This window comes from Chiloscyllium plagiosum, unplaced genomic scaffold, assembly GCF_037043375.1.
Source record: "Chiloscyllium plagiosum isolate Xiang-an unplaced genomic scaffold, Cpla_swu_hap1 HiC_scaffold_1, whole genome shotgun sequence".
NCBI lineage: Eukaryota > Metazoa > Chordata > Chondrichthyes > Orectolobiformes > Hemiscylliidae > Chiloscyllium > Chiloscyllium plagiosum.
The window spans coordinates 147391451-147404411 of record NW_028270139.1 but is presented as its reverse complement, the minus strand read 5'-3'; the positions used below and the strand labels follow the sequence as shown (position 1 = coordinate 147404411).

At 40.7% G+C, this 12961-nt stretch overlaps 1 protein-coding gene across 2 annotated transcripts in view; it reads right to left on the bottom strand.

The window, feature by feature from the left end:
* The window catches only part of ctnna2 (catenin (cadherin-associated protein), alpha 2), a 1293121-nt gene that overhangs the window by 172433 nt on the left and 1107727 nt on the right, over positions 1-12961 (bottom strand). The window lies entirely within an intron of this gene.

The following is a 12961-nucleotide window of genomic DNA, read 5'->3' as shown; positions in this document are numbered from 1 at the left end:
AGGAATATCTACACTCATGCAATTCTGGCCTCTTTAGTCTCTTTTATATTTCTGCTACTGGTGGCTATGGCTTCAGCTCTTATGGAATTAAGTTCTGCAATTCTCTCCCTTCACTTCTTTGCCTCTCCTTACAATTGGTGTCCAGGTGAGGATCCCCAATTAGCTATGATTCCAGATATGACCCCTCACCAAATGGCGAGGAATGATGAACTGGATCCCTTTTTTACTCAACCCCACACTCAGTTGATCACAACAATGTTAATTTAAAAAGGATCCCGATCATATGGATACCTTTTCTCAACTCAGATATATTTACATTTTTAAATGAGCCAATTTAATCATGTTTTTGTCAGTTAGAGAAAGAGCGGCTTTAGCAGCTCTTAAAATACAATAAAGTGTAATTACCATGCAACATGACTATATACAGATTATAAATGAGATGTGAGTTTAAAAAAACTAGGATGGAACAGTGGGACGAGTCGAGGTGATCGTATATACTTGGCAGTACAGACTCAATGGGTTGAAAGGTCCCTTTGGTCCTGTGTGATTCTAACAAATCCGCCTTTGGTTTGACCATGACAAATAGATCGTGAAACATTATGGCTGTTAAGGTGAGTGATTCTGGTGATGCTGACTTTGGCAATTTAGTGGATATTCTTGGTTTTGCAATTAGTTGAAAGGACTTTAACCTATTTCATTCAACGTTGGCAGTGTTGATGATTTGTTTTCAGCAGTAAAACAGAGACTTTATTTCTTGTCATCTCCACATGTAAGGGTGTCTAGTGAAAGTTCTCAGCTGTGTCCCTTCACACTATGTCACAGTGTAAGTCAAACCACAGGCTATCACACTGGCACACACAGTCCAGGGTTTGCAATTATTTTTAAACATGTAGCTCAGGTATCCCTAGGAGGGTGAAACAAATCTCTAAGGGTGATAGTTAGATTCCCTTTTGATGGAAATTGACATTGCCTGGCATTTGTGTGGCACGAATGTTCTCTGCCACTTGTCAGCCCAGATCTGGATATTGTTCTGACCTTGCTGCATTTGGACATGGATATCTTCAGCGTCTGAGGAGTTATGAATGGTACTGAACATGGGTGCAATCATCAGCGACTATCCTCTCTTCTGACCTGACAATGAAGCAACTGAAGATGGTCAGACAGTATGCTGAAGAACTCCTGTTGAGACAATATGCTGAGATAACTGACCTCTAATAACCATAACCATCTTCCTTGGTGCTAGGTATAATTAATGAGTGGATAATTTCCTCTGACTCCCATTGATGTTCATTTTACTAGGGCTTTTTGATGCCACACCCTGCTGAATGAAGCCTTGATGTCAAGGTCAGTCACTTTCACCTCAACTCTGGAATTCAATTCTTTTGCTTGAGCCAAGTTTGTAGTGAGGTTGGGAGCTGAATATCCCAGGCACAACCCAAACTGAATGACAGTGAGCAAGTTATTGTTAAGCATGGGTTGCCTGAAACTGCAGTTAATGACTCCTTCCCTCACTCTACTATGATCAAGAGTAAACAGATAGGGAAGTCATTAGATGGGGTGATGTGTCCTGTTTATTTTACGTGCAGCATACACCAAGACAATTTTCCATATTGTCAGGTAGATGCTAGTATTATAGCCATACTGGAGCAACTTTGCTTGGAGCTACATTCTGGAGTGTAAGTCTTCAGTGCAATTATCTAAATGTTGAAATGGCGCATAGTCTTTTCAGTAATATGAAGAGTAGAAACCATGACTGCTTCGAAATACAACTACCCTATCAAGAGCATTCAGTTATCTTGTTGTAAAGTTGTTGTTCCCTTTGAAATTTGTTATCCATGCAACTGTTCTGATAAGTGCAAGATGATCAGCTTTGACAGCATTTTTCTTCTGTCAGTAAGACTAAAAATAGTAGTGTTGTTCAGACAGTGAAATATCTATCAGAAACAGAAAGGCGAAAATAAGTTGTGTTCACTTTAAAATATAAGCAAGAAAATATTTGCAAAAGACTAAAGAAAGTATGGGAAAAGCAGGGAACATGTATTAGTGGTATCACGGAAGAGACATAAATCAAGTGATAACATTACATGATTATATTGCAAGATGGTCAGGGCTGAATATAAACCGTCCACAAAGGACAAGACAAAGTAAAGGATAGTAGATCAAAAAGTGCAATATGAGAAACCCAAACCCAAATTATCACATCGGCTGCTGATGTCAGTGTGTCTGGAGTAGGATGTCTGGTTCACGTATCTGATGCCTACTTTAAAATTTACTGCTGCTCTCCTGGAGGGATAGAGGAACCCAACTGTGAAACTGAAGCAGAAGCTGTTTGCTCCAGGAGGTCTCTGGCTGTTTCACTATTCCTTTCTGGCTTGGCAAAGCCAGAGTTAAGATTGGCAAGACTTCCGTTTCTCTTTTGAGCCATTCCTATCTTCAACCTCACCCTCCCCTCCTCTCGTAGGGCCATAATGGTGAATATTGTTACGATTTCAAATCCTGAAAAAAATTTAGTTTCATTTGCAAAGTGGATAAAAGCATTTGCATTACAAGACTACTTTGATATAATACAAAGCCATTTGTTAGGGAAGCAACTAGATTCACACCAAATGAAGCAAAATAAAAAAACGTTCTGAGAGTTCTGTCCAACAGTTCTAATTTAATAAAATCACAGATGCTCAGGTCTGAAACATGCTTCCCTTGGTGTAACTACTTGAGACGTAGAGTTAGCGGATTTTCAAAGCTGATTAGACTTTTGTACCATTAGGTTTGAGGGTACAATGAGCACACACCCCTTTTTTCCGCATAACCTGGCTTTCAACTAAACCAAAAACATTTTCTTTCTTTCTGCTGGATGAAAGAATACACAACTACAAGGAACCCATGGACTTCTTTGTAACTGAAATAGCCCTAACTAAATTCATAATACTCAGAGCACAGCAGCTATTGCTGAGTGTACCTCACAATATACGTGTTCAACCAACTACGTTCAATCTGTGCAGTATGCTGTGATAGTTTGTTCACGCTACATCCTTTATCAGTTAAGCTTCCATGATGAATTGATGCAGGTGTTAGCCAGGGTCTTCCCATTCAATGCAGGGACTGAATCTGGTTCATTCACCTATTTTCATTACCAATTTGCTGGCACCTGGGATTTATTTTTTCATTCACGTGACATAGGTTTCTCTGGGTTGCCATCCCTAGTTCCCCTTGAACTGGTGCACTCCATGTTTTATAGGTAGTGCTGTTGGGGAGAAGATTTCTGGATTTTAAGGATAATGAAGGAATGGTGAGATTCCAAGTCTGGATGGTGTGTGACTTCGAGGACAACCTGGAGATGACGATGTTCCCACATATCTGCTGTCCTTGTCCTTCTAGGTGGTAGTGATTGTGGATTGGACGGGGCTGCCTAACGAGCCTGGGTGAATTTCCGCAATACATCTCCTGGGTGCTACTGATGTTGGTGAGCATTGGTGGTGGAGGGACTGAATGTAGACTTCTGTGGTGCTGATCAAGCGAACTTCTTTCTTCTGGATTGTGTCAATTTTCTTGAGTATTGCAGGCAGTACATTCATCCAGGAAAGTGGGAGTATTCTATCACTTTTTCATTAGTGTATTTTCGATGGTGGTCAGGCCTTGGGCATTGGAAAATGAGTTACACTCTTCAGATTTCCTAGCCTCTGATCTTCTCTTAAAGCCACAGTATTTCTATGGTGAGTTTAGTTCAGTGTCTGGTGAATGGCAATTCCCAAGACAGTGGATGATTCAGCAATGGCAGTGCCATTATAGATCCTGAGATGATAGTTAGATTCCTTCATGTTGGAGATGGTCATTGTTTGGCACTCGGGTGATGGAAATGTTATTAGTTATTTGTCAGCCTAAATCTGGATATTAGGTTGACAAGCAGAAGGCTAGAAGAACACAGTAAGCCAGGTAGCGTCAGGAGGTGGAGGAGTCATCGTTTCAGGTGTAACCCTTCTTCAGGATATTGTCTAATTATTGTTTGAGAAATCACAAATTATCCTAAACATCGTGCAATCATCAGTGAACATCCCACTTCTGACCTTATGATGGAAGAAAGGTCATTGATAAAGCAGCTGAAGATGGTTGGGCATAGGACACTATCCTGAAGAAACCCTGCAGAGATGACCCAGTGCTGAGATGACTGACCTCCAACAACCACAACAAGCACCATTTGTGTTAAATCTGACTCCAAACAGTGAAATTATTCCCCTTGACTTCAGTTTTGCTCGGCATCCTTGTTGATCAAATGCAGAATTGACATCAAGAGCAGTCTCTCTCACCCCTGGAGTTCAGCTCTTTTGTCCATATTTGGACCATGGCTATAATGAGGTAGCTGTGGAAGAAACCAAACTGGGCATCACTGGGCAGGTTATTGTTAAGCAAGTGCTGCTTGACAATACTGCTGATGACACCTTCCATCACTTTACTGATGGTTGAGAGTTGTAATTGGCAAGTTTGAATTCGTCTTGAATTTTTGTGCACAGTTTACACCTGGGCAATTTTCCACATTAGTTAGATGCCAATGTTGAACATCTTGATTAGTGATATAGCAAGTTCTGCAGCATAAGCCTTCAGTAATAATGCTGGAATATACTCTTTGCAGCATCCAGTGCCTTCCAGCCACGTATCACTATCATTCCAGTGAATCAAATTGACTGGACAGGCATTTCACATGCTGGAGTCCTCTGTAGGAGGCCCAGGTGGATCATCCATTCAGCACTTATGGATGAAAATTGTTGAAAATGCTTTAGACTTCTTTTTTGCACTAATGATCTGGCCTCCCCCAAATGGAATGAAATGGAATAGATTGGAATGGAATAGATTGGGATGGAATACTTGTTGGAACCTCCTCCTCTAGTGAGTTGTTTCATTTTTTACCATCATTCATAACTGGAAGTAGCACGACTGAGGACCTTAGATCTGTTGGTTATGGAATCACACAGCCTTGTCTGTCACTTTCTGCTTAAGCTGCTTAGCATGTAAGCAGTCTAGTTGTGTAGCTTCATCAGGTTGACACCACATTTTGTGGTGCCTTCTCCATTCTTCATTGAACCAGGGCTTATTTCCTGGTTTGGTGGCAATGGGAGAGTTGGGAATATGCTGGGCTATGAGATTAAAGATCCTGCCTCGGGGGTGCCCATTCTTGAGTTATTAGGTTTGTTTGAAACCAATCACATTTAGCACAATTAGTGCCATACAACACGATGGAGGGTTTCCTCAATGTGAAGGTGGGTCTTCAGCTCCACAATGGCTGTGTGATGGTTACTTCTATGATACTATCATGGACAAAGTCATCTACTGCAACCAGCTTGGCGAGGATGAGGTCAAATCTGTTTTTCCCTTTTGTTGGTTCCCTCACCATCTGGTGTAGAGCAACTCCAGCACTTATATCATAGAGTTATCGAGTCACACAGCACAAAATTGATCCTTTAATCCAACTTGTCCATGCTGATCAGGTTTCCCCTACTAAACTACCCATTTGCCTGTATTTTCCTTTAAACCTTTCCTATTAATGTGCCTGTCCAAATGTCTTTTAAATGTTGTCACTGTACATGCATTCACCACTTCCTCTGGAAGTTTATTCCAAATATGAACCCTTTAGAATTACAAAGTCATAGAGCATGGAAAAAGATCTCCGATCCAACTCATCTGCGCTGACCAGATATCGCAAGCTGATCTAGTTGTATTTGCCGACATTTGGCCCACATCTCTCAAAACCCTTTCTTTTCATGTACCCATCCAGATCCCTTTTAAATGTTGTAATTGTACCAGTCTCCATCAGTTCTTCTGGCAGTTCGCTCCACATAGAAACCACCCTCTGTGTAAAAACGTTGTCCTTCAGGCCCCTTTTAAATCTTTCTTTTCTCACCTTAAACCTATATCCTCTAGTTTTGAATTACCCTACTCGAGGGAAAAGACGTTTGCTATTCACCTTATCTACGGCCCTCAGGATTTTATAAACTTCTATAAGGTCACCCCTCAGCCTCCGACACTCCAGGGAAAATAGTCACAGCCTAAAAAAGCCTCTCCGTATAACTCAAAGCCTTCTGTCCCGGTAACATCCTTGTAACTCTTTTCTGCATCCTCTCCAATTTAATAATATGTTCCTGTTTAAGACTTGAGCAGCTGACTTGTTTGGTGATGGATGTTGATGTCACCCAGCGAGAGTATAGGGTATATTCTGTGTTTTTGCTATCCTCAGTGCTTCCTCCTAGTCATATTCAAAATGGATTCATCAACTGAGTGGTGTGAAACAGTCCATGGAAATCAGCAGGAGGTTTTTTTTTTGTTTATGTTTGACTTGATGCTAAGAGACTTCAGGTCACAGTTAATGTTGAGAACTCCCAAGGCAACTCATACCTGAGTATACACCTCTGTGCCACTAGCTCTGCTGGACTTGTCCTACAGGAGGCACAGGAGGAACCCGAGGACAATGATGGTGTTTCCTGGGATATGTGCAAGGTATGATTCCATGACTATGACTAGGGTAGACTGTTGCTTGACTGGTCTGTAAGATGGCTCTGGCAATTTTGGCCTATATCACATATATTAAAGGCATTTCAGTTCCTGTTCAGGCAGATGTTTTGAAGTTTGTTAACTACTTAGACAGCAATTTCACAGTCTCACACACATAGTCTGGACACTGTCTTTACTGATTTCTGCATATTATATACAAATAGCTGACTGAGTGGAGATACTTGACTGACTCCATTACACAGAATATGACTGAAGGCGAATTAGGTATCTTTATATCAGAATGTCAAATGTCATGTCTGGGGCATGTATATATTTAAGGCTGAGATACATAGATTCTTGATCAGTCAGGGAATCAAGGGAAGGGGAAAGAATCTGGATGTGAGGAATATCGAATCAGCTACGATCCTATTGAATGGAGGAACAGGTATGAGGGGTTGAATGGCCTACTCCTTTTCCTATTTTTTATGGTCTTAAGTTGTGATGCTGTATCACTGTACAGGCCTGACTGGTCTGGAGTATATGCTAGAATACAATATACCTGTTTTTCCCTCTAAAGAATGGGAAACATTTTCCAATAACATGTACAAGGATACACATAGATATATTGAGTCAAATTTTCAGTGAGTGACAATCTGATGCAGATCACTTAGCCCAGAAAGGAGCTATGCATTTCTAAGAAGAGATTTTGCTCACGGCCCCCTCAGAAATGCAGAGCAGAAATGCAAATTCTTTCAGCACGCAGAAGGCAAATCATACCCCCCTTTTCCAGCAGCCAGCATCCGTGTTCTAAAGTTTGAATTTGACAGCTGCTATTCAAGGGTAAGCGATGTAAGCTAATTATGTTGTCCTGTTCTGGGACAGTAGGGTGCTTGATATGTAGGGTATAGGGTGACAGGTGCATAGGATGCCAGACAAGTTGGGTGACAATTTCCTAGGGTGACAGGGAGGCAGAAGAACTCCAGGTGTAGAATGCCAGATGGTTAGGGGAAGAGATGTCAAGTAAGTAGGTGGCCAGGTGGGTGGATACCACACCTATTCCAGTAAGAACTGAAAAATGATGATCAGACCTTGTGTTGTTTCCTCCCTGGTTTCTTTTAGCCGAGTTATTTCGATTTATGCACCCACAAGTATGCTAATCCACTTTATACTTCCTCTCTCCCAATGTCTATTATATCTAACACTTCGGTGAACTTCTGCAGTGCATCTTGCAGATGGTATACACTGTTGCTATTAAGCCTCAGTGGTGCAGGGAATGAATGTTTGTGGATGTGGTGTTAATCAAGTGGGCTGCTCTGTCCTGGATGGTATCAAGCTTGAGTGTTGCTGAAGCTTCACTCATTAAGGCAAATGGGGAGTTTTCCATCACAATCCTGGCTCTACCTTGTAGACAGCAGCCAGCTTTGGGGAATCAGAAGATGAATTACTCGCTGTAGTATTCCTAACCTCTGACCAGTTCTTTTTACCACTGCATTGATATCGCAAGTCCAGATAAGATTCTGGTGAGAGATAACACCCATGATATTGATAGTGGGGTGTTCAGTGATGACAACACTATTGAATATCATGGGTGGTGGTTATTTTTTCTATTATTGGAGATGGTCATTGCCTAACATTTGTGTGGCGCGAATGTAACCTGCCACTTGTCAGGCAAACCTTGGATATTGTCCAGATCTTGTTGCATTTGAACATGGATTGCTACAGTATCTGAGGAATTGTGAATATCCCCACCTCTGACCTTATGACGGAGAGAAGGTCATTGATGAAGCAGCTGAAGACTCTTGGAGCAAAGACACTACTCTGAGGAACTCCTGCAAAGATGTCTTGGAGCTGAGATGATTGACCTCTAACAACCACAACTTGCTTCCGAGGTGCTAGGTATGACTTCAGCCAGCAGACAGATTGCCCCAAATATCCATTGATTCCAGTTTTACCAAGGGTCCTTGACGGCCACACTCAGTCGAATGGAGCCTTGATGTCAAGGCTGTCACTCTCACTTCACCTCTGAAATTCAGCTTTTTTATCCATGTTTGAACCAAGGCAGAAATGAGGTCAGGAGATGAGTGGCCCTTACTGTTATGGGCCCTACTCTTTCCTTAGTTATTATCCTACTGTTGTATTGATAAGGGCCTTTAAGCCTACTCGCCCATTCAGTAAGATCATGACTGAGCTGATTGTGGTGTCAACTCCACTTTCCTGTCTGTGTCTCATAACCCTTGACTTCATTGTCAAAAGGTTATCACATTCAGCCTTAAATAAACTCAAGTAAAAGACTCAGTTTTGTTCTCCTGGGGAAGTGAATTCCAGATTAACAATAGTCTGAGAGGAAAAATTCTTCTAATGTCTGTTTTGAAAAGGAGACTCTTCCTCTTAAGCTGCATTCCCTGGTACTAGTCTCCCCAACAAGAGGAATCATATTCCTGATAACCATCCTATCAAGTCCCCTCAGATATATGTTTCAATCAGGTTATATCTTAAATTTCTAAACCTGAATGAGTATAGGCCCAAATTACTAAGTTAAGTCCCACATTCAGGGAATGAGTTGAATTAACTTTCTCTGTACTGCTCCTGACAAAATTATATTACTTCTCAACTATGGAGACTAAAATGGCACAGCACTCCAGATGTGCTCTCACCAAAGTCCTGCACAGCTATAATAAAACTTTTAGCCACTTTTATATCCTGGACCTCTCACATTAAATGTCATCATTTCATTTGCCTTCTTAATCACTTGTCATACCTGCTTACTAATCCAATGTGAATTGTGTACCTGGACACCCAGGTCTTTTTGTGTTACCAAGTTCTACAATCTTGCTCCATTTAGGTAATATATTGTGTTCTACTCTTCCTGTCAAAATGAGCAAGTTTCTATTTTCCCACATTCTACTCTGACAACTTCTTGCCCATTCACTCAACCAATCTATATTCTTTGTAGAGTCTCTAACACCTCTTGACAACCTACTTTCCTACGTATCTTCCTTGTTAGCAAATTTAGCTGCCATTCATTTGGTCTTTTCATCCAAGTCATTGACATAGATTGTAGGCTGCATATGCAGCCACATAACCTTTCTTGTTATTCCATTTGTGTTCATTCCTGATTCAGGATTTGAAAATCCAGTTGCTTTTGTCCTTAGTTTAGCCTTTACTATAGTAATGGCTTCCAAATTTATTCAGATCTTGAGCTACTGCAGTGAGCATAGAATTCTTTGTATATAACTGTTTTAGCAAACATTATTAACATTATTAAAAAGGTGAGATAATTATAAGGTGGGGTCACTTTTAACTTTAGAAAACATAGATGTGGTAACTCAGAACTATAGTGTGAAGAGACCAAAAAATGACAAGCCTTTACTGAGTTATATATGTTAACATATTTTGGAGAAAAATATATGATCAAAAGCTATGCATTAATTTACATGATAAGCCTTAGATAGGAACAGCTAAAACTAGGAATCATATCAGATAAATAACATGCTCAAAATTTTCTAAAGAATCATACAATCCCAGCCAATGATTTAACCAAGGGCAGCTCTACAATATACAGCACCAATGAATGATGATCTGTGCTTACAATTGATCTATTGCCACTGTTGTATGTTGTAGCTTGAGAGCTTTTAACTGCTTGAGTTTTCTAGTCAATTTCATCTCACCAGTAAATGTATTCTTGGGACTTTTGTTGCAGGCTATGCTTTGATATGTCTGTGATTATAACTAGTGTAAGCTATCTTTGCCTACATGCTACTTTTACATGTTTGAAAACAAAGTCGATCAATGCACACTATTCTCTATGTTCCAAATCCATTGAGTCCCTGAAATTCTATCAAACAGAAAAATACAAATTTTTTTTTTCAAAAGCCAGATTTGATGTTGTGAACATGTGAGCATCATTTTGTTACTATAGCAACACTGTGCTGACTGTCAATGATCCAAAACCACAGACTAAAAAAACATTTTGATGAATCTTCTGTAGATTTTGCCCAATTGCCTCCTCCCTTGGCACAAGCCTAATGTGGTTAACTGTGAACTAAGTACTTTTCCTGTTTCAATTCCTTTTTTGTTCAGCAGTTACATCTCAGCACATAGAAGCACACTATTCAACCCTTAGGCCTGCTCTGTCATACAGTTAGATCTTGATTGCTTTGTACCTCAGCTTCACTTACTCACTTTGACTCATATCTCATGATACCCTTATGCAAAGAAAATTTAGTGATCTATCTTTAAAGCCATAATTGCTCCACCTGCCATAGTGTCTTGCCAGACAGAATCATAAATTCTGTGTTATTATCCTATATATTAAAACAGTTTCTGACTTCACTCTTCAAAGGTCCAGTTTTAAGTTCAGAAGGTGCCCCCTCATTCTTGATTGGGCCGCCAGGTCAAATAGTTTCTCAGTCAGATCAAGTCTCAATTTTTTTGTGGTCCAGGAAATACAAACTGACCACAGACGAAACCTTCAATTTGAGCTGTTGTCAGTGTGCTGCAGGCTTCTGCTCTTCCCTGCATTTCATGACAATGAATTCCAGTATTAGTGCATAGCTTCTAAGAATACATTTTTCCATGAGTGTCTGTACTCAGTAAAGACATGTCTTAGTTTGTTCAGGAGAGATTTTCATGAACTGAGACAAGAGTAAGCTTTCGCTGGTCACGCCAATTATCTTTTATCCTCAGTAACATATTTCAGTTGCAACCTTGCTTTCTATGACCAGGTTAGGAAAGGAAGCATAGTTTGCTTTTTTATAATACCCTTCACAGCCACAGGTCATCCCAAATTTTATTTGTCTTTTTAAAAATCAATGTTTTCAGGGATATTTTGACACAGGTGGGACTTGAGCCCAGGTCTCCTTGCTTAGAGATAAGGACAATACCATTGCACCACAAAAACCCAGGGCTGCAAAAAATGCTTCATGGCCAATGAGCTACAGGTGCAAAATTAGTACCCAATTGTTCAAACTGGCATGAGCATGCTAATTCCACATGGAAATAGACCAGCAATAAATTGGTCAGGGAATCTGATATTGCCTCTCTAAGAACTATCTCTTTGTATGAGAATTGGACCCATGCATACATAGTACATGTTGTACACATTTTTTAATTACGGTTTTTCACAGTGATTATTTCAGAAACCACCGTAAGCTGTTTGTCAAAGTTAAGTTTTATATTTTTTTAACTTACTTCAGTCTGGAAACTAAAGGAGCGGGAGTGCTTCGATTAAATCCATTTCTCTATGTTGTTCACCCTTTTCCCAGACACTGTTGAGACCTTTATCTCAATCCCAAGCCAATCAAAAACCGAGTCCCCTCAATCCCTCAGCCAGTGGGCTCACTGTGGCGTCACAACAAAATCCTGTAAAGAGCAATTGAAGCCAGTGATACCATTTGCCATGGTTGTGTGTGTGTGTGTGTGTGTGTGTGTCTGTGTGTGTGTGTGTGTGTGTCTGTGTGTGTGTGTGTGTGTCTTATGTCTTACAATTTTGGCCTGACTATGGCAGAATTTAATTTCTAGGCCTGGAATTCCAGGGCCCATTTAGGTATCAACCAACATTCTTCAAGAAATTTGTGAGAAAGAGGGCCTGATAAAGGGAAAGAGTATCCTCAACATGAACAACAAATTTACTCAGTGTTCCTCCCATTTTGCTATGCTATGTCTTGACCAGTGATTTTGACTGAGATGGATTTCCAGTGATGGAGATAAACATGAATGCCAGGTGAATCCCAGAAGGCCGGGTTTTCCCGTATGCTTTGCATTGACTCATCAGCTTATAAACTTTCCCTCAAGATGGCTGGGAGCATGACATACATAGTTTGGCACTTCCTCATATGAGGAGTCTGCAGTGGCTAATGAGAGAGCTGAAGGTGGGGCTGCCTGATCTTTTGGGTCAAGCTCAATTCCTGATCCTGGGGGGTCCAATGCCTGACCCCATCTTTAGACAGAGTGGAGGGGTTCTGATGGGGGAGGTACATAGGTCTGAAACTAGGCAAGTATCTTTAAGGTGAGTGGGTAGGAAGAGGATGGAAAAACCTTGCTCTTGGATTCACAAACTATGCTGCTCAGGCACTCTTAATTTTCCCAGTACTAATTTTGTCTCCTTAACTTACCAGATTTCCTTAGGCCTGTAAAACCAACTAACCAGGGTTAAACCTGTAGACAGGCTGAATCTGATATCCTCATTCATATATTGACATTGAAAATCTGCCTCCTGGAACAGGTTAGAAATGGATGAATTTAATGACCACAAAACATTTCAAAGAGTCAATGTGATACTTCTGAAGTGTAGTCCAGAGAAATACAGTAGTCAACATGCTAGCAGCAAGCGCCCACAGAAAGCAGTGTGATCACAACCAGGTCATCTCTTCTGATGTGTCAAGTCATTGTGAGAATTCCCCAACTCTTCTTCACAGTAACTGTATCGGTTTCTTTATGACCACCTGTGAGGGAAAATGGTGCTTCAGCAACTGATAGGCAACTT